Raw genomic sequence first — 19,245 nt, forward strand, 5'->3', positions numbered from 1 at the left:
GGTAAATGCAGGGATTTTACTAGCAGTGGATCAATTTGACCCATTCCTAAACGTAGTAAGTTCTCAGTCCCAAAAACCAATAAAATCTGTTTATAAATCAGAAATCAGTGCCTGTATTATCCAGCCCTGTCACTGTATCTGAACAGACCTTTCAATAAAGGCATAAATGTTGACACTTGATGCCTATCTGGGTTTTGGAATTCTTTAAAAATCTGAACTCTGAGGTTGTACAATAGAATATTTCTTTCTGACATTAATTTCTATTCATAAGGGGTGTTAGTAAACTATTTAGGCGATGAGTACTAATGCCAAGGATGCACTATGCTGTCATGGATACAAGGATTGTGAGATGTAACCCTGACCCCCAGGAAAGAAGTCAAATCTCCCTCCCCCAAACATCCACACCTCTAACACTGTAGCTCTCAACAGTAGGGCCTTTCCATTAAAAACAGGCAAGATGATTTTTAAACATTTTTCTTTCACTGCATAATGAAAAGAAGAAAGAAAAAGCAAGTTAATGGATCCAGGTGTTTGACTGTTTTTTTTAACATATGTTGAAACACATATGACATACAAGAATAAAACTAGCAACCACTCCTCACCTCCAAATGGTATCTTACTCCCCTCAGCTATGGTCAGCCTTCACCTTACCTCTCCCTCCCTCAAACCCTGGATAAATAAATGGACTTTGGAGCATGCCTGAACCTGATTAGATTTGAGCACTTTTAGATTGAGGTGTTATGGACTAAATGATAAAGAGATGAACACTGCTGTGGCCAGCTCTGACTCGCCTGATGTTGAAGAAAGTTTATTTTTCATTGACTCTGACTCTAAATAATTGGTGGCGACAGTAACCTTAATGTGTGCCATGTCATTTTAGATATCATAGTTTCCATATGGTGTGCATAACAAATTTTAACAGCTCAGTCCAGTGTTCTAGCTTTGAGAGCCAAACCAGAACCTACACGTGATGGTTCTAACTTAAAAATGTTCTGTCTTGTCCAGGTCTAGCTTTTGCTTTCATTTTGTTTTTGCTTTCATTTGTTTTCACACTCATTTATGTTTACCAGTAAGTTTGAAAGGAATGTAAATCACCCAGGGAGAGAGCAGTGGTTAAGGTTTTACAGCATTTACGAGACACTATCATCCGTGCTGATTTTCTATAGCAACATTTCTTTTTAGAATCTGTTGGCCTCGCCACCCTACTTCACTGATTACTTTGGGTGACATCAGCTAGTTTTCACCAAAAGAAACTTGTAGTACTATAAACTATTTGTGGGCCTTCTTTGAACTATAATTTTATCTCTTAGGAAAGGGATAGCAGGGACTGGAAACATATTTAGTTTTAACTTTAGGGACATAGGCAGATTGACATGCTCTGCAAAAATTTTGCTGCATGCATGTATTAGCAAAGACAACTATAACAGGAGATGAAAAAAAACAGCATGTTGACATAGTCCCAACACACTAAGAGTCTAATCCTATAAGGTGCAGAGGGCAGGTGAGGATACTCAGTACCTCCAACAATGGGACCCAAAATTTTGAATTACTTTCTCAAAATTCAAAACCCTTGCATTCTAAAATTAGTTGGACTGATCTGTCCTTTATAATGCATATCATCCTAGAGATGAAAAAGTAGTTCTCATATTAGGCTAAAACTAGGTAAAAGGAAAACATTTCAAACATGAAACTACCTGTGCAAACTTCCCACCTTGTCCAGATCTATTACTTGACATTCGTATTTTTTTTCCTTTGAAATGCAATTTCTATTACCAGTAGTTTAAAGGAAGACAGGGTAACCTAATGGTTAAAACAGGGTCATGGGAGTCAGGACTCCTGTGAGCCAATATTCAGTGATGCCATGCATCTGCACTTCCCGAACCAGAATAGAGAACAAAAATATCCAGTGGCCAGAGGAGGATTCCCTATGTGAATTTGGACAAGAGGATTCATTTCTCTGTGACTTAATTTCTACCATCTGTAAAATAGGGATACCAACACTTAACTTTGTAAAGCACAGAGATCCTCAAATGAAAGGTGCTCTAGAAGAACAGCAAATGATTTTATTAAGGCAAAGGAAACTAAATTTTAAATAAGCTTAATTTTCCAATTCTATGGTTTGAATAATGGTCTAGTGTCACAGAGGCCAGCTTCTCATGCGTGATGCTCAAATAGCATAGCAATGGGTGCCATAAGAACATTGAACATAAAACAGACAGATTTTGCAGGGAAATTTTCATTATGTTTGTAACATGAGTCTGCTGCCATGGAAATGAATGTATCAGATTATCAACGTTATGACGACTTCACTGCAGAATCATATTGGGTGTAGAGGGGAATAGGAAGGACGATTTACATTCCCTTAAACCATGATGGGATAGGAGGGGGTGTGAAAATTAGTTCCCCAAATAACATCCTTAATAAAAAAGTATATATACTTTGTGCCACAAAACATTTCTTCTGCTGTTCAAATAATAAAAAACAAAAAACCAGTTTATCTGTTTTGGAAACTGGGACTTGATCAGCTGGAATATGATGTTTTATTTATAAACAATGCATCCAAAACCTACAATTTAACTATTAGCTGCCAAACATGCTAACAAAACACTAAAATTGTCCACACAATTCTGCTTATATTCAGACTAAATATCTAACGAAGAAAAAAAATTAACTGCCTCCGCCATTTCTTTTCCTGTAATCCATAACAGCTGCAAAAAGTCACTGTGATAATGATTTACATTTCCACAGTGCCTTTCATCTAAAGATCTTGAAGTGATTTTCAATTAATTAGTTAGCCTCAAACCCTTCAAACAATGTGAAGTACCTTAATATCATTATACCCATATTATAGACTGGGGCTGGGATTTTAGAAGTATCCTAAAGGAGTCAGGTGCCCAACTTCCAATGAAATTCACTAAGTGTCTAACTTCATCAGGCTCCTTTAAAAATGGCAGTGGGGGGTGAGGAGGAAGTGACCTATACATGATTATAGAGTGACCAAGAGAACCTAGAAGCCTGATTCCCAGAACCCCTAGAAAATACAGCTGCCCTGACATTGGCACTATGGAGGATGATACTTTGCAAAAAAAACGACTAGTGTTACATAAATATATTTAACCCAAAACAATGTAACATTATATTGTATATAGCCATTTTTCTGTACTTTAGTATTTTTTTAAAAAAATCCCCCTATGCTGATTTCTACAGTTAGCCTTCAAACACTTTCCCCCCTTCTCCCTCCCGCCTAAAAAAATAAATAATAATAAAAATCTATCAGGGCACAATGACTTAATGCATGTAGAGTTTATTACAATAAAACTGAAGATGATAGAATACTGTATTCTCATTCCTAATTACATTAATGACAATTGCATTGCACTTATGCCACTCTGAACATTGCCATTGTCAACCCCAAATTTTAAGACAGGTTTGAAATGTAACAATAAATATCTGCAGAATGTTCAAACCTGGCGCTCCCACAACCATTTGGAGGCAAATTTTAGTAATGTACAAATTATAAAAAAGGTTCACCAATATGTACACACACATTTAACACAAAAACACACTCATTTTATTTTTATATATATATAAATAAAATTCTCAGACAAAAACTACATTAAAATGGGCAACATTTGAGAGCAATTTAAGGGTAAATGAACATTACAAAGATGCTACAATTATCCCAAGAACAAGCATTACAAACAGGAAATTTAGAGTCAAGGTTACACTTAAAAGAAATCTAAACCCACTAAGGTAAGAAAGGCATACTTAAGGCACTCAAAACAACCTTAACTCTTCCCTGTAGGGACACCATGCAACAATCATACAATTTGTATTAAGGCATTTTAGGGTTTATGGCCCCAGATAACATTAAATGGATTTTTAAAGCCACATACACACACACAGATTTTGCTAGCAAGGTTCTGGCATAATTTCCCTAACCTGCATGGACAGAGAGTGGTTGTTGTTGTTCAAAGAAAAGGAGTACAAATAAATTGGTTAGTCTCTAAGGTGCCACAAGTACTTCTTTTCTTTTTGACAGGTTTCAGAGTAACAGCCGTGTTAGTCTGTCTTCGCAAAAAGAAAAGGAGTACTTGTGCTCATTATGCATCTGATGAAGTGAGCTGTAGCTCACGAAAGCTTATGCTCTAATAAATTGGTTAGTCTCTAAGGTGCCACAAGTACTCCTTTTCTTTTCTTTTTGTGAATACAGACTAACACGGCTGTTACTCTGAAACCTGTTGTTGTTTTCCTGAGAACAGTGCTACAAAACAGGACTATGGGCAACTTGGCAGAGGACTAAGGCAGGAGTTCTCAAGCTATTTCATTAGTGGGCAAAGATGTTGGAAGGGGGGGTCCCAAATACAATTTTATCTGTAGCGTACACAGTGCCTCAGATTGATGAGGTTTTCCACACTGCCAGTCAAAGAAACACACAGAAGGAAGTATGTCTAGAGCAGGGGTTGGCAACCTTTCAGAAGCAGTGTGCCGAGTCTTCATTTATTCACTCTAATTTAAGGTTTTGCGTGCCAGTAATAAATTTAACCTTTTTAGAAGGTCTCTTTCTATAAGTCTATAATATATAAACAAACTATTGTTGTATGTAAAGTAAATAAGGTTTTAAAAATGTTTAAGAAGATTCATTTAAAATTAAATTAAATTGGACTGGTGGCCAGGACCTGGGCAGCATGAGTGCCACTGAAAATCAGCTTGCGTGCCGCCTTTGGCATGCGGGCCATAGGTTGCCTACCCCTGGTCTAGAGTATCCAGTTCTGAGCTCTTCATAGCCTGGGCCATATGGGTTTTAAAGATACTATTTTACACTGGAATGATTTTTTTTCTTTTTCAATTGGGTGGAAATTTTTTGGGTTCATTTTATTTTTAACAACAGATGTTTAATTTTGAGGAAGTTTTGAGAAGCTACCACATTTAAGGATTTTTGCATATCAACAGGATTTATACACCAAAACTTGAGGCTAAAGGAGGGGATGAAAGAGTGCAACTCAGTATATGATATTTAGCAATAATTCACCTTCCCAGAAGTCATATATATATATATACATACATACACACACACACACAATGTTCTTAAAGTCTGTAAACACACTTATATAGGAAAACTATTGGCCAAAATAAATATTAAGGAATTGAAGTACACCAAAACGTATGAGCATCAGTGAAGATGTAACAATTCAACCAAAGGAGATTCAAAGTTATTTGGTCCTCAGCGCACATCCCCTTTTTCTCCAGTTATTTGCAGAGGTCTCAGACCAGCATTTGATACCATACTGGCTGCAACAAACTGATGATACACATCTTGACACACATCATGTCAGACTGGTCTCTGAATTGCTATGCTTTGGGTGGTTTTAGAGAACATTCTTTTACATGTGGATTATTTTTGGTGTGCACAATAAAGAAACTACAGGTGCTGAACTATCCAGGTGGGAGAGGATGGTTCAGTTCTGGTCCTAGTCCCTCCTCACGTTGGTAGGCAATGGAAGCACTATGTTGGCAGTATGCTCAGTCTTATGGAGTACGAAAGAATGCCATGCAATGCTCAAGAGCAGATCCTCCACCAATTAAGGTGTAGCACTAACTCTTAAATGAAGTCCATGTCCAGCCATACAGATGTTGCCCCTGTGTGGGCTGCAAAGGTGTTAAATTTGGGAAGGAAAAGAGATTACATGATCCAGTGTTTATGATGTCAATCATTTCTCACAGTAACACTTTGCACTTATACAGTGTATTTTATCTTAGGAGTTTAGTGCACTTTATAAAGGTGAGTAATATCTCTATTTTAAAAGAGAAACTTGTATAGAGAAGACCAGGGTCTTGAACAAGGTCACCTAGTAAGTTAATGGCAGAAACAGGAATAGAACCTATGTACTGTAATTTCAGTCCCCTGCTCTAGCACTAGAATAGACTCCTTGTGGCATAGGCGCCCACTCTGTGAGTGTTCCAAAAATATTAGTGGGTGCTTAGCACCTAGCAGCCAAGCTCCCCTCCTCCCCCTAGTGCATCCTGCCTGCTGGTGGCCCCACTGATCAACTCCTCCCCCTCCCTCCCAGCACCTCCTGCACAGGGACCCTGCACCTCCTGGGATAGGGGGTTGGGGTGAGGGCTCTGGGAAGGAGTTTGGGTGCAGTAGGGGGCTCAGGGCTGGGGTAAGGGTGCAGAAGGAGGTGCAGGCTCTGGGAGGGAGTTTGGGTGTGGGAGGGGTCTCAGGGCTGAGACAGGGGGCTGGGGTGTGGGCGGCTCCCAGAAGCAGCAACATGTTCCTCCAGCTCCTAGGCGGAGGTGCAACCAGGCAGCTCTGTGCGCAGTCTCTGCCCGCAGGCGCCACCCCCGCAGCTCCCATTGGCCGCGGTTCTTGGCCAATGGGAGCTACGGAGCCGGTGCTCAGGGTGGTGGCAGCATGTGCAGAGGCCCCTGGCCATCCCTCTGCCGAGGAGCTGATGGACATGTCGCTGCTGCCTGGGAGCCGTGAGGAACCCGGTAGGGAGTCTGCCAGCCCCACTTCAACCAGACTTTTAACAGCCTGGTCAGCAGTGATGACTGCAACCTCCAGGGTCTCTTTTTGACTGGGAACCCTAGGTGGAGTGAGGGTGGGCCTGGGGCAGAAGGAGGATACACTACTCCCCAGATAGAGAGGAAATCGGCATCTATACCCTGTGGGTAGTGTCCAATGACTCCTTAGATGACTTTGATGAGTGGTGGGCGCTATCCAGGATTCTCTGCTCAGTTTCTCTCTCTGGCTCCCTCACTTTTAACCTTTGACCTCACTCTCATTCCTGTTTTCTCCTTCCTTGTCCCACCTACTCAACTGCAATCTGGGCTTACTGGTTCCTCCCACTTAGTTGAGGGAATGGGCCTTTAGTTTTGAGCAGGCCTAGACCTACCTGTCCTAGTTCTGCAAATAGTAAAATACACTCCCTCCCAGAAGAAGGATGACTTCAGGTGGGGAGCTTCCAGGAGGCATGACTGGTCCTTTGTATGGAAATGTCCTTAATAATTATAACCCAGGTTGATGGGAGGAATTAGGATACATGAGAAGAAATATTTTTAAGTATGAATTCTCTCTCTACCATATTTAGAAAGATACCACATATTTTTTTTTAAAAGATGTGACAAGGCTGTTTGAAAGAATGTTCAGTTCTTGTCTGGTTGATGCTGCCATGTCCCTAGGTGGTGACTGAAATGTCTCATTTCTAGGTCAGGGGACCTTCCTTTTAACAATGGAACTCTGAGCCTGACTGCCCTCTGTTTCTCCTTTCCCTTCCTTCCCCCTCCCCCAACATGCTATATTTACTTGTAACATTTTGCTTGAAATCACTTCCAGACTCACATTCCCTCAACCACAGCAGGAGGAGGAGTACAATAGAAAGCAAAGTGTTCTCTTTTCAGAGGATAGGAGAGAGAGAGAGAGAGGGAGGGATGCCTTCCTCTGCACTTGCTGTGTGCAGGGCAGAAATCTTCCTTGAGTCTGAAAACCCTCATCATGATTTGCCTAAACAATGAGCAACACTGGGTTGTTTTCTGACCCACCTCTTAAGAAAGTCTTAGTTCAAATACATTAGCAGAGATTGTTAATCATTTTGGTTGTCAAAAATATTTTAAGTGAATTTTATGATGGTGAAAGGTGCCAGAATGACAGTCCTTGGAGACTAATGTCCTTGATCCACAGAGTAATGTGGGCTTTCTTGACAGTGTGCCTTACATCCCAAACCTGTATGGATCACCTTTAGCACCTTTGTCTACAGCTGCAGTGAAGATGAATTATGGACCACATTATTTGCTAATGTAGATGCAGCCACGTAGGCCAATTAAGGTGGGTGAAAGAGAGGGAGAGTGTGTGTGTGTGTGTGTGTGTGAGAGAGAGAGAGAGATGGACACCCACCCTTCTAGGAAATGGGCTAAAACCAATAGTTTACTTACACAGAAGATGGTTGAAGGGTGACCAGATAGCAATTACTTTTGACCACCACTGACTTGAAACTGATTTCAACTGTTTTTTTAAGCTATTCACCATTTTCATGTTACTTTTCTAACCAAGGCTTGAAAAAATCCATTTGTCCCGGATGAGTAGGGAACTTTGTCTGGTACATGCATCATCTTTCAGGTATTTCAGCTGCTTATGGGAACAAAGAAAACTTTAACCTGAATGTAAACCAATAATTTTTGTCTTCCTGCCTTTGCTGCTGCTTAGAGCTTCCACTAACTGCACCAGAGTGAAAACTGAGCAGAATCTTTTTTCAGTTCAGGCTGGTTTTCAGTTCTCTCTGGGCAGCAATGAAAATGACAAGAATCAGGTCAATTTCACTCTGCTGATGCTTGACAAAGCAAAGAGTAAAAGCAGAGACAGACAGTGGAGTCAGGTACTAAAACGTGAAGGCTGGGGAAATGGAGTGACAAAAACAGTTCCCTGCAGCAGCCAGAAAGTTCATGGAGGGGTAAAGTTGTCCTGAACAGTGGAGGCACCCTTTCCCTCCCCCTTCCATCCCCCACTCTGCGCATGTTCCTTCATATCCATCTGTAGCAGCAATCATCTTGCTGTTAGTGGTCCGGTAAAATTTTCGAGCCCTCTTCATGCATGGATGGGGCTGGGAAAGAGGAAGAGGTTGACAGAATATGTTAAAAAAAGAGAAGTAAAGAAAGAGTTGGAGGGAGAAGAAAATATATCAGAGGAGATGGACAACACAATGATTAGAAAGTGAATAGAGGAGAGAGAAAGAAAAAGGGTTAGGGTTAGGGTGCAGGAAACACACCAAAGACAACTCAGGAAAAGATATACCATGAACTATTATAGAAAAGAGAGAGCGGAGACAGGAAAGGAAAGAAACTAAACAATAGCAAGAGAAATGTAGTAAGTAGGAATGTTTGAATGAGATATGGTAAATATATTATTTGACTGTTTTAGTTTGGGTTAAAATGAATGTTGGCAAAACTAGGGTTTTTGTGGTACTGAGACCATCTCTATAGCTGGAAAAATCCTGTCTGGCAAATATAATGCTACATTAATACTGGTGTAACTCAGCAAATATATTCCATTTTTTCTCTATTCAATCAGTTCTGGTAGCAAGTTATATTTGAAAAGACTTGTTAAACACAAGGTTGATTAACAATATGTTACAATTAAATACAGTACGCAACTTTTTTAGTCTTTTATACTGCAGGAGGAATGTGGCTTTGGGGAGGGCCGGGGATAGCACAGGTATTTTTCATCTTGACTAATAAGCTTAGTCCTAAGGAAGCAAGTGCAGGTAAAATTTTTAAGCCTTGTTAAAGTCCTTGAAGTCCACTGAGGATTTCAGCCACTGGTGGACAGCAACCACCATAGCTACAATAGTGCAAACCCCTAGTGTAGACAGGGAAGTCTGCTATTTGCATCAGTGAAGCTTACCCTAGTATCAAGGAGGGGTAAACTCACTCTGTGTAACAGTGGGTTTTCCGGTCTATGCTAGGGGTTTATACCAGTGTAGTTATTCAGTGATTGGTCACCAGTGGATAAGATCCACTTAAGATGGTTGAGATCTTATCAACACTGGGGTTTGATCAGGACAAACCCCAGTGTTGATAAGATCTCAACCATCTTCCAATATCTCTATACAACATATAAAACCCATTAATGATAAAGGCGGCTTGGGTTATTTTATTATTTTTTTAAAAAGGGATAAGAGTGGACACAATATCTCAAATCTGTGATTTATACTTTTGATGAAAATTATGTGATTATGCATCTTAGTGGTGACCAGGATGATTTACAAAAACAGGCTGTCCTTGTTCTAGTTGGCGGGGGGGGGGGGGGGGGAGTGTGAGAAGGCTGACTGTATATCTGTTTACTGCATTAAAAGGTTAGTCTTGTGCAAACTCCTTTGCTATGAGACAGATATGGAAAGGATGACAATTATAGCTGAGGTTCCAAAGCCCCTGAGGGCAGGGGGAAACTCTGAAGGTGTATTCTGAGTTGTCATGTGCAACGGAGTCTATGATATGCCATCAACCTGTTTGACTGTTTCAAACAGAAGACACTGAACAGATGTGTGAGTCCCCAGCTTTGAGAAAGCAAGAATGCAATAGTGGATGGGTTCCAACCACAAATAATGAGAAGGCAACACTGCTTTGGGGCTGAACTGATACCCCCGATGGTTAACAGCTAATGCAGGTGAAATCAAATGTTACTCAAAGAAAGGAAGGAAAAGACAAAACAACCCTGCAGAGATTATTGATAACTGAAAATTACTATTGAATGACAGCCAGTATTGTACCACTGCTCGTATGTTTGCCTCAGCACCAGAACTGCCTTGAAACAGTTGTTCTTTGAGGGACAAATGCTACCTTCAAATGCATATTGGCAAGGTTTCTATTTATTTTAATGGGAGTCATGCACACAGATGAAGGCACAATTTCCTCCTTCCCTCGAGACTCAACATGGAAAGAGACAGTCCCTAATGTAAGTGATTTTATGAAGTTACCCCTCTAGACTGTGTAACAGAGTATGTTTACCTTCCTGATTATTCTAATGACTGCCAGTAAATCACTGTGGATCCCTCAATACAAAAAATTAATACAGAAATTATGAGTATATAAAGTAACAGAGTCATGGTGGGGGTGAACAAAAAGATATTAGTAATGGTGCTTTTTGTGAGTGGTGTGTAACTGCATTTGGAACAGCAAAGGATTGTAGCTTGACAACACTGAAGACTAAAGTCCTCAACCTATTTAGCCTACCTCAACCTTCCTCAGAGACTTCCTCTGCACTGCCTCACCAATTGGCTTGACCCTCACCTGGAAGGAACACCTCAGGAAATAAGAAAATAGATCAGTCGCCACAACAAAATTCAGGTTCTCTACTGAGACTACCAATATATGGGAGTGGCTCTCGTACCATGAAGATTAAGGCCTTGTCCACAGTGGAGAATTTTGGCATATTACATAACATTATGTAATATGCTTATGCCAAACACATGTACAAACTATCTAAAGGCATATTTTAGTTATACTGTTTATACACAACTGTTTATACACAACTTTTTTAGTCCTTTATACTGCAGGGGGAATGTGGCTTTGGGGAGGGCCTTCTACAAGTCTAAGTAATGTCTGTTCTTAGCCAGTACTAACTTGTGATGTTACAGTGCTAACAAAGTCAAGAAGCACTAGTAAACTAGCTAGCACATTACAGTTAGTCCTCCACAGTCCCACAGTATACTGGTCACTCATTTGGAAACTTTTGGTCTGTTTTCTGTATTCCCACAAGCTACTATGCATTATGGCTGTGCCAGGAACGATGGGATAGGTTTCCAGGAGGCTAGGTGCTTGCACTGTTTTACTATACTGTAAAGGTGTGTGGACAAGGGGATAAATGCAATTGAAATAGGACATACAGTTCAGGCTCTGAACTGTGCCAGTCACACACAGGCCAATATTAACATTTTAACAGCACACAGTATAATTGTCTAGTGCAGATGAGGCATTACCCACTGGGAATTGGCTGTGATATTTCTTTTAAACAAAGTATTGTGAATGGGGGAATATGCACATATAGCCTGACCAGTACATAGAAAAATATTAACGGCACAGTGAAATCCTAGTGAAAATTCACAGCAGAACAACAGGGAAGTAGTTTATAACTGGCACTGCAGTTTGCACATATGAAATAATTCAGGATTTTCACTCTGTGCACAACAGAATGTAACTAGATTCAAATTCACTATAAGCAGATTCTGCAGTCTTTATGTGACATTTGAACACATATATTCTGCATATTCTTCTTTTTTGAAAGGACTTCTCTATTTGGTGTCAACCTTTTGCAGGGGTGAGAGAACCCAAGGAAAGCTGAGCCTAGTTTAAAGGGTCTAGTCTCCTGCCTATGGTAGAGTTGCCAGGCGCATGGTTGAAAATGGACTCTGCCGGCTGGCTGTTAAAAGTCCTGCCGGTGGTGCAGCAGGGGCCTGGGGGCTAACGCAGGCTCCCTGCCTGCCCCAGCTCTGTGGGGCTCCCGAAAGCGGCTGCCAGTCCTTGTGGCCTCTAAGCACATAGGCTGCCAGGGAGGCTCCATGCGCTGCCCCCTCCCCTAGTGCCAGCTCCACAGATCCCACTGGCTGGGAACCGCGACCAATGGGAACTGTGGGGGCGATGCCTGCGGGCAGCGCACGGAGCCTCCCTGGCTACCCTGCACCTAGGGGCTGCAGGGACCTGGAGGCTGCTTCCTGGGAGCCGTGGTAAGCGCCGCTGGGACCCCACACCCTGAATCTTCTCCCACACCCCAACCCCCTGTCCCAGCCCAGAGTCCCCTCCCACACCCAAACTCCCTCCCGGAGCCCACCCCCCACCACTCTGCACCAGCCCTGAGCCCCCTCCTACCCCCAAACCCCTCATCCCCAGCCCCACCCCAGAGCCCACACCTCCTCCCACACTCTGGAGCCCCCTCCTGCACCCCAAACCTCTCTTCCCCAGCCCCACCCCAGAGTCTGCACCCCCAGATAGAGTCCTCACCCCCCGCACTCCAATCCCCTGCCCTGGAGCCTTCTCCTGCACCCCAAACCCCTCATTTCTCGCCCCACCTGGGACCTGCACCCCAGACCAGAGCCTAATCCGCTCCGCAGCCCAACCCCTTGCCCCAATAGCCCACTCCTGTACCCCACACCCCTCATCCCAGGCCCCACCCCAAAGCCCGCACTCCCAGCTGGAGCCCTCACCCCCCTCCCGCACCTCAACTCCCTGCCCCAGACCAGTGAAAGTGAATAAGGGTGGGGGAGAGCGAGTGACAGAGGAAGGGGAGATGGAGTGAGTGGGGACAGGGCCTCGGAGAAGGGGCGGGGCAGGGGCCGAGGCTCAGTGCAAGGCAGGGGTGTTCGGTTTTGCACAATCAGAAAATTGGCAACTCTAGCCAATGGATGCAGATTAACATTCACTGGATTTACCATACATGCAAACATATCAATTGAGGGCAAGTGACTAATTATAAATAGTTCTAAGTAGAAGCAGTAGTTTTTTTAGGGAAAATAAAGGAGGAAGATAGCTATTTGAAAAACAAACCATGTCCGTGGACATACACTGGAAGGGAAAACGCATGACAAAGGAAAAAGCCAGAGTTGGGAAAACTAACACTAAATGTGGCATCTTCATCTTTTCTAAAAGCTCCAAATCTATCACCATCTACATATTTTTTCCATTGGACTTGGAGAACTATTCTTTATTTAGCACCAATCCTTTAAAGACTTGGGGTGTAACATTTTCATATATTTTTAAATAAACTGTGAGGGGTGAAATCTAAACAGCATGCTACATTATCTATAATCTCCCTCAGTCTTAAAAAAGGCAACTGTCTCTTTTTATACATGTAAATTCCCTTGCCAAAAAGCTTCATCCTAACCCTTAACTTACTCTCCAAGATTATACTAAAATGAATATACTACAGTTTAAAAATATCTAAGTTTATCACAATATAAAAAGGTATATTTATGTATGAGTATATAAAATGTATGTGACCAAGAAGTTCAAACAATAACCCTTGTCCTTCCTTCATCCATCCTATTTCCCTCATATAATTTATCACTTCCACTTGTGGAGTTATGTCTGTAACTAGGACTTGATCTTGCAAACACTTAAGCACGTGTATATCTTTACTCAGTGAGCAGTCACACTGAATTAATGGCGATAAACATGAGTGAAGTCATGCCTAAATGTTTCCAGGACCAAGGCCTTAGGCCCCAATGCTGGAACTTGACGGGAAGCGGACAGTGAAAACAGATTCCCACACCCATCCAAAATCCTAGTGAACCTGCTGAGTCTCTATAAAAGCACAGGCGGTCTTTCCAGCCACATCACACCACCAGACTGGGGGGTTGAGATAGTAAGCTTTTTAGGGCAGGGAGTTGCATTTATTGTATTTGTCTGTAAAGCACCTAGAATGCACTTTGGATGCTGTATAAATAATTTCCTTCTTTTTCTGCACATAATGGAGACTTTGGATGACTTCCCCCTGACTTTTTACAAAAATCTTGGAATTAAAATTCTGGGTCAAAAGTAAGCAGGTTGTTAAAAGTAGAGAAGTCAGTGTGCACTTTCAAATTACTTGGTCTGTCCCTAGTACCTAAACCTTGGCACATGTATAAAACAGAGGTGGGGTTATGAACTTTGAGGGATGTACCAAGGCTGTCTTCTCCAGGCACTGAATATTTCCTTTATGCTTTGTAAATAATATTTGTAAAGGCTTTTTTTTGCTTTTAGCCTCCATACTCAGGTTGAAACTACAACAGGGGAGTGGGGTACCTAAAAAAGGGGGAACCTAAAAAAGTGTATTGTTTTATATTTCACATAGTAAGGCTCTGAAACAGAGCAGTGTTTGGTTTTAAGAAAAAGGATGCTATGGTAATTCTGTTCCAAATAAAATAGAACACCACCATATTTTAAATGTTTTCAATTAACTTTGATTCTCCCAAACCATTCTTAGCTGTAGTATGAGAAATACATTTACTCCTGGAACAGAACAAAAAAAAAAAATTATGAACTTTCATCTCCCACTTGGCACAGTACAGTGGATCTGCACCAAATGGCAAAGAAGCAAATAATAATTGGCAAAAGACAGGAACTTTGGCGCTGCTAAGGAGCATTCATGCAAATGCCACATGTGCCTAAACTACAGCCATGAAAATAGCAGCCCTGAACAATCAATTACACTCTTCATTTTTGGAATCAGAACTCTTTAAGGAAGAAAGAAAAATTCAAAGCTGCTGCATATGATCAATTTTAAAAGTTGCATTACTCTTACAGTAATAACTGAATGCTCTGCTTAGCAAGAAGACCAAACAAAGAACAGAATGCAGAGACTACTGTAGGATTTTGACACTAAATGATGTAATCTGTAAAAATTCACAAGTAGATTCATTACAGCGAAATACTTGACTGCTCAAGCACTTAAAAAGGAAACATCCACATGTCTATTATTCTGAAGCTCACCAATAAATGAGGCTAAATAACAAATGAAATAAAGCCACCCATATCACTTTGACTTCTTGTTCTAGAAAGATCATGGATGTTTAGTGCAATTATTTTAATAATAAAATACAGATTGCAAAACTGAAAATATTTTTAGTTAGCATTGAAAAGCAATAATACCCTACACACACTTCAGTGGATGATGAAGCACAATACTGTGATCTTATTTTTCAAATGCCATTTTAAAACCTAACCTGAGCACAACAGAATCAGTGCATCTCAGCCCCATATAAAGATATTTCTAAACACTTTTCCTTGTGTACGTGGTGGTAAACAGACAGTTTTGATAAGTACCACCTGTACTCACAGAAATACCACTGCAGAGAAATACACACAACATGAGTTTGACCAGAACCCTTTGAGTCAACCACAGAGAAAGAATCAGTCAATGCAACACACTCAGTCCCAGTCAATCTAAACTGGTTTGGAAAAGCTACTTATACTTTGCGTTAAAATAAGTTTATATACCTCACCAAAGTTCAACTACTTTTCAGTGAAGCATGTGTGTTGTTTACCAATAATACCTTAAGTATACAGATATTTGGATAAATTCTAGCAGAAATTTAACAGATTTGACAATGAGAAGGATATGCAAAACACAAGAAAAAACTGAGCAGAACATATTGTGTGTTATACTAAAATGTCCCTCCACTCCCCAAAATAGGGGCAATGCTCTCTCAAAAATATTTTTGTTACCTAAAATTTAAGTCAAGCCAAAATAGGCACACAAATGGAAAATGTGGAGTGTGTGAATATAATCAATTGCAGGTTTATTTACCAAATGTATTTTTAAAATGTATGCAGCCAAACTTCAGGACCACAAAAAAGTAGTGAGACACCCATTTGCAAAAAAGGTTAACAATGTTCATTTAGTTTTCTTTACCAGACACTGTAACCAAGTTGCACTGCATTTTTTTTAATCAATCAGTGCTGAGCAGACACACACAGGTTTGCAAAACAATACCAAAAACACAAGTCTGAAATTTCGTAAGGGAGGAGCAAGTGAAGGATAACCCTTAACTGGCAGGTCTTCTCTCCACAGTGGAGCTCCAGGCTTGATTTTACCATACCATGTCAAATCCCAATGTACCGTTTTTGTAATACCTTGCAGAGCAGCAACCATAAAGATCAGGCTTCCTTATTTTGACATTGCAAATCTGTTTTGCTTCACCTCTCCACTAAAACATTTATTTTAAAATCGAGCATAAGATAAGACCCATCTGTGGGCATCCGTCTTGGTTTTTACTTGAGAGGAGTGGGGGGTGGGGTAACAGAGACAGACGATGGCTTTACAACCTCAATCGAGAAATCAAAACCAAGTCATAACCATCCAACACTGCAAACTAACTGCTCATTTTTTTCCTCCCCAAAGCCCCCACCCCTTTACTGGGGGAGGGGGAGAAGGTTGATTCCAGAAGGTTGTGGGGATCTGAGAAAGGGGCACCCAGCACCCCTCCTTCCACTGCTCTGTCTGTGCAGGGAACGATAGAACGTTATGTGTCGTTTTATAAAGCTACATTGTATTCTTGTAGACGTGACCTGCAGACGCAGTAACAGGAGGCTGTTTGGGGGGGAACTGGATTGGGGGAGCAATGGAAAGGGAACAGGGATGCTACCCTAGGAGGGGTGCAAGGCTCCCTTTTCCCCCCTCCTCCCCAGTTTTTTTCGCCCTGTCACAGCCCTGAGTTGCAGGTAGAGAGAGTTAAGAGATTTAAAGAGAAATTGCTACATTGTAACAAACTCACCGTGATGTTTGAGCAGCAGTCAGCGCGGGGTCTCCGAGACATCCCCGCACGGGCTCCGGAGGCAGGACCCCGGCAGGCACAGACACATAGAGGTTCAGCTCACTGCCTGATTACATTTCAACAGAGCTTCCTAAAATGCAAAACACGGGAAGAAGGAAGGGAGGGAGAATAACGATTGTAATTCTATTTCATTTTTTAAAAAAAATTCACGCACCTCTACTAAAAAAAGAAAAGAAAATCAGGTATAACTTGCCCCCACCTCTTTCAAAGGATTTACATTTGTGATGCCCCACCCCCCTCTTTCAAAATAGCCACACACACAAGTGAGAACGGCAGAGAAACACCATAGGGCTGTCAACCTGGAATGAGTAAGATTTAAAGAGGCAGACGTGCCAAATCTCGTTCATTTTTCAAATGTAATTTTAAGGCAGTTTATAATGCATCTCCCTCATGAGGAAACATTTTGCAGCATCTGGATACATATGAGTGTTTATTTCAAGAACACTTAAAAACCTATTTTTTATATTTTTAAAAAGCTACGCTCACTGCTCCAAATTGTTGCAGCTTCAGGCAGTATCACTAGAGATTAAAAGATATTTATTTATGTAAAGATGTTTTCACTGGCACCCATATTAAAATGTCTTAGACCATGCCCCACTGAAGATCTCAACAAAACACACTTCAAAATCCCTTCATCAAACAGATAATTTTAAAACTGTCTTTGAAACGAGCTCAAAATGAAAGTCTCTCTCTCAGACCCCATCTATAGTAAAGATTTTTTTTTTTTTTTAATCGTTGCAGACACCCATGTTAGCAACCCAAGGTAGACAGCCTGCTAATTACCCCCACAGTTTCAACAGTGTGGAACAGACTTGCTTCCCGGAGGGTCAAATGATATAGGCCACAATCCAGGGCACAACTCGTTGCAGGATTGGGGCCCACTGTCTTCCAACTTTTCTGGAAGCAAGTCTATTCAACATGGTTCTGAAAATTATGTCACAGATGGCGGGATCTCTACACTAGGGCTCCCACCAAAATCTTTCTTAAAATAGACAAGGCCTAAAGGGTTCCATCTACAGTGGGATAGGAGAGTGACCAACACCTCTTGAATTTGGGCCTCAAATAAATAAAATTTAGCAAGTTTACTCTCTCTCTTGGTTATGGGGTCAATCATCATTTTAATGGGAGTGTGTGGAAAGGTAGATGTACTTTAACGGCTTGATCCTGATCCCATTAACATCAATAGGCATTTTTCACTGACTTCAATAGTAGCAGGTTCAATCCCTCTTTGAGGGTTTTCAACTTGATAGTTATTATTGTCTTGTCTTTATTGTTTAATTAGCTCTTAGGCCCCAATCCTGGAATGCATCCATGTAGAGCTCACTGCAGAATCAGGGTTTAAGGCCCCAATCCTGGAAAAAATTTATACACATTCTTAACTTCAAGCATCTGAGTAGTCTCACTGAAGTCAACAGGACTACTCACGTGCTAAAACTTTAACATTTATATAAGTGTTTACGGAAGCAAGACCTAAGAGTCGTAAGAACAAGCTTATTAATGTTTGTATAGTGCTTTATAAAAATATACATGCTAAACATTATTATTTTAATTTTTAAAATATGTATCTGTAGTTTGCATAGTTTGTAAGAGATCCTAACATCAATATTATTACTGAGTTTAAAATGTTCCTGCTACAGTTATTTATTAAGCACCAACGTTTTCAGCCCACCATATTAATGCAGTTGGATACATCTCACTCAACTTAAGAGGAAAATATGACTTCAGTGAAAACTGGAATGGTTAGTAGTTATAGAAACTTTTGATGTAATTCAGTCTCTGGATTATAATCACTTCATCTTTCTGTAGCAGCAATAAAGTGACTCAGATAAATAAACCAATAAAAATGTATTTAATCATTTTAATGGATGCACAAGGTACATGAACAAGTGCAAAGTAGTAATGCTATTACTAACCATAAAAACACTAAACTTATTAAAACTAACCTGTTTACAACAGACAACACAAATGCACCACTGCTCTGTGAAAGCAAAGCAAAATATCATGCAAGTAAATACAAATTTAATTTATTTACACCTTTAATATTTAATGACTGCTGCTTTCCTCCCCTAAAATGTGTTTTCTGGACTTGGGTAATTATTAATCATACTTTTATAAAATAAATTTCATCAGCTAATTCACACCATACAATATCTTGATTTAGATGAGATCTGGAGTGAAATCATGGCCCCACTGAAGTCTGTAGAAGTTTCAATGGGGCCAGGATTTTACCCCTGGTATGTACTAATTACCAATTATTAATTATATTCATACTGTGCCTTCCTGGTATATCCCATCAGCTCCAGCCCTGGAAACATTCATTTCCTTAACACACGTGTTTAAAATTAAGCATGTGCATAAGTGTTTATGAGATTGTGGCCTTTGTTACTTCACAGGTGGTTACAAAGGGATGTACTTCTTTCTAACTATAGAGAAAGGTTTC

General features: G+C 40.8%; 1 protein-coding gene across 8 annotated transcripts in view; it reads right to left on the minus strand.

Moving 5' to 3' along the window:
- Positions 1-16,791, minus strand: part of BICRA (BRD4 interacting chromatin remodeling complex associated protein) — a 114,580-nt gene extending 97,789 nt beyond the window's left edge. For 7 of the 8 annotated variants that reach the window (XM_073322279.1, XM_073322276.1, XM_073322277.1 and 4 more), the window contains exon 1: positions 16,746-16,791. The gene's annotated coding sequence lies outside the window, so the exon portion shown is untranslated. The remainder of the gene's footprint in view (positions 1-16,745) is intronic. The other variant, XM_073322272.1, reaches the window with a different exon arrangement.
- Positions 16,792-19,245: the final 2,454 nt, after the last annotated feature.

The sequence above is a fragment of the Lepidochelys kempii genome, chromosome 23, assembly GCF_965140265.1.
Source record: "Lepidochelys kempii isolate rLepKem1 chromosome 23, rLepKem1.hap2, whole genome shotgun sequence".
NCBI classification, from domain to species: Eukaryota; Metazoa; Chordata; order Testudines; family Cheloniidae; genus Lepidochelys; species Lepidochelys kempii.